The 3,904-nt window shown below is 38.5% G+C and overlaps 1 protein-coding gene across 1 annotated transcript in view; it reads left to right on the forward strand.

Moving 5' to 3' along the window:
* Window positions 1-3,904, forward strand: part of LOC118412578 (cGMP-dependent protein kinase 1-like) — a gene marked incomplete in the record, with an annotated part of 96,400 nt that overhangs the window by 82,032 nt on the left and 10,464 nt on the right.

Below are 3,904 nucleotides of genomic sequence, written 5' to 3' on the forward strand. Positions count from 1 at the left end.
AAGAAAGAAAGAGCCTTTTATGTCGATTCCTGTGTATATAGATTAATAACTCGATACAGATGACGGATTTTCCCCTGCGTTTATGTACAAGAACAGCAGCACACAGAACAGAATGGTTATATTTCACAACCCCATCAATATGTTACGCCCACATAATGTACTGTGTGGTTTCATACTTAGTACGATAGAGGTACTGCCACTAGGGACGTATGTTGTGGCTTTGATGTATCAAGTCTTCGAAGATATAAAAATTAAGATTAGATTATAGCACCGGCCCTATCATCACATTTACAGAAGGAAGATGCTGTTTAATCTCCGTGTAATCTCCTGTTCTTCTCCAAACAAATTAGGTAATTTAATTTGGGGGGCAATATACGCTGTAATGATTACTGACTTCACTAATATACAAATACTGAAGTCTGAATCTAGAAATATACGGGACAACGCCCCGTTGTTGGAATAAAACGCCCAGAAATGTGCCGTACATTTATTGTTTGTTCCTCAGATGTTCTGTGACCTCTTCCCTGAACGTGACAGGATCTGATATTGCGGTAACGTTACTAGTAGATGTATATGGTATTAGATTCCAATCCAGAGCTGTTCTTGGGAAATATATGATTATCTGTTCATAGAAACTATAGCAAGCAGAGACGCTTGGAAGTTACTACCTCAAAAAGAACGGATAGATTTCAAGGATTATTGGAAGACTTAGTGTGGGGTAGATTGAAGCGCACCTTAAAGGCTTGAGTAAGGAGATACGTTACAGGATTTAACTGTTCTTACCAGAAACTTCACTGCCGAAGGGTGTTTCTCTGAATGTGTTGCTGGAATCACCATCAAACACTTCTTAACGTTATATCCATGTAAACTGCTCATACTATTTTCTGCGGCTGAAATGAGAAATTCAACAAAAGACCTCATATCGCTATGAAATATTCAGATCAAGCAAATGACTTGCGTATCGACATAATATATGCTTGGTTAAGTTCACCATTAACTAACTTACACCGGCTGAAAGTCTTATTATTAATTACCACTAGAAGATTTACGTCACTTTTTCATTAATTATGCAAATTAGGATACATGTGCATCTACCTTCAAGAATCTACCTTCACCTTTGTCTTTCCAACACCTACCCACATACCAAATATCATCGTAATCCATCAATAGGTTTTTAAGTTGACTACAAAATCTGGAAACACAAACATAAAGACTTACCCCAAGCTATTTTCCATTTTTCATGGGGATAATTATGGTTTAAATAATGGTAAGGTATAAATTTACTGCAATCGCACAGAAAAAGTACATGTTAATTAAAAGAAGGCTATGAATTGGCTGCACTTAAGTTTCAAATGCCACGGCACCATACTCAGCCTTAATGTATTGAAACGAATCATGCGTTTCCATCCCACTATAGTTGCATTCACTGTGTTATCGCAGTTCACCCGCCGGACGACACTATCTTACATCGCTGTTTTATATATAGACGCCACCAAGTACCTTTTCAGGGCTAATGTACACACATTTTAAGAGGTACTTAGATTCATAGTACTTAGGTTTGTTTCATCGCTCGCCGTTGCGTTAATGACCGACCTTCGCATATCAAATACATGGTAACTATATCTTAGCGAGCGGCAACACTATTATGTTTATATAGGGAAACAAAATAATGTTTTTGCTGATGTGTTCTTCTTCTCATTCCCCTTCTTCTTCTTCTGTCATGAAGGTGCAATGGAAACAACCATGCAACGCTTCTCTATATTCGCATACTTTCCTTTGAAATGGCTTTATTACATCTACAACATAAAAAATTCCCCCCAAAAATAGATTTTGCCATGAACAATTTCGCGTATCTCAGTGTATGCCAAAAGTTTAGAAAACCATGTTTATTATCGCAGGGAATCAGTGAACTAATCCAGCAGCATGAATTTATGTTCATGTTTTTGTTGACGCCTCAGGGTCGAGCCTAATGGTATAGTATTTTGTGCGAGTATCGAGTAGCTTGCCCAAATAATTACTGGGAAACATTCTGTATTTCGTTGATAATGTTGCCTTTCAGGTTGAGCCTTGTAAAAAAGTGACATTTAAATGTTTCTAAGCTGCCCTGAGTTTTTGTAAGCGTTCTATGTCACAAAATATGATAATCCCTCTTTTTTCAATTAGATATTCACAGAACCAATCGGCGATATAAAACGATGTAAGATTGCATTTTCGGTAACAAGGCAGCTGAAGTTTGTAAACTCCTGCACGACCATCTCAAGAATGTCTTCAGTCTGCTAGCGTACGACGATAGTATGACATGTATGCCCGCGTCGAAGAACGACTGTGATTTTTATAGCTTATTTATAATTTTACCTAAAATACGGTGCATTCTTTTTACTTTCCCTTTTCACCCCTGAATATCACGACTTCTCAACCCACGCGTCTAAGTCTACGTATGTACCGTAACCAATATCGCCTGAGGTGAATTTTCACCAGTTTTATTACAGCGACTACAACCTTTTCCAAGATGTAACTGTTGCAGAAGCAATTGGTTCTGTCATAGCGTCTCATTACACACAACCATCACGTTCTCTTAATTTCGTATAGGTCACACTGTCTTTACAACATGAATGGCATCTGCGCGTGCATCGATATTTGTCGCCCACCTCCCCAAAGTTTGCGACCATACTGTGAATCGTACGAAGAAGGTACAAAATTAGCAAATATATGTCTGAAATTAAGAAATATCAGAAAACGGATGTCATAGAAAGCCTCTGTGTATCAGTACAACTGAAATAAAGATGTTGAGCCCACAATGCCCTCCACAGTCTAAAAAGGAGAAGCGAAAGAACAAAAATATAGTGTCTATATAATTGTTTGGTTCACCATGTTCTGTGTGTTCATTTAATACTTTTACCTTTTTTTTCGTTTAGATTTCATAATAACGGCAACCCCCCCCCCCCCATTGTCTTACATTTTTCGCACGCTCCTGTGAGTTTCAGGTACCGATGATGCCATCCACATAAAGCGAACATTACCTTACGTCCGGAGAAACGTCAGTGATACGACACCTGACATCGAAACGAATTAAGCGTTACTGCGTGGGCGAAGGAAGTCGTTATGAATGAAAGATAAACTTGAAACGAAACATCTTGAACCAAATGAGGCTTGCTTCCTGTGGAGCTCAAGTTTCGGTCCAACTCTGATCTTGATGACCCTCGCTCACTCCCGGCTAAATAAACGTTCACGCAAGAAAGAAACTTCACGAAAAAAAATGTCTAGACCAACCATCTACAACTGGTGAGCTTGTTCGTCAAAGTAAAAAAATGCTGTTAAAGTCTTTTTAGATGACACGATAAGACCTGCGTTTTCCACTGAAGACAGATATTGATCGCATTAGTGTGGGGGAAACATGCTCCTTATCTCCTTTAGCGTGGAGTGAGGACCGAGATCAAATGGCCTGTAAAGGATAGTCTGTCCGGAAAGTCATTTCAGCTCGTACATTTTGTTCTCAATAATTCAGTCACTGTAACATTGGCAACGATGTTAGATATGTTTGCATAATGTGCATTTCGGGTAACATTTTGCGAAACATGATAACGAGAGGAAAACCCCTGAAAGGACAGATATCTCTACCGTACAAAGTGCTTATTCACAAAAATATTTACAAAAATATCAAATGACATTCTAATGCATGTTGAATTGTGTTTTTACTCAATGATTTTGTATCTTCTTGAAGTGAGGGTTTCTCTTTGTTCTTCGCCAGCTCCGAAGAGAGCTGTTTTTCCGTCGGCTATTTCCAAGACAAGTATACAATTAGGTTATTGAGCGTACCATTGAAGAATAAACCCAACTGAACCTTAGATGAGACAAGGAAAGGCTCAGAAAGTAAATATGGTAATATGGATTATCATATAGCCAG

The sequence above is a fragment of the Branchiostoma floridae genome, chromosome 3 (assembly GCF_000003815.2).
Source record: "Branchiostoma floridae strain S238N-H82 chromosome 3, Bfl_VNyyK, whole genome shotgun sequence".
In the NCBI taxonomy this organism is placed as follows: domain Eukaryota; kingdom Metazoa; phylum Chordata; class Leptocardii; order Amphioxiformes; family Branchiostomatidae; genus Branchiostoma; species Branchiostoma floridae.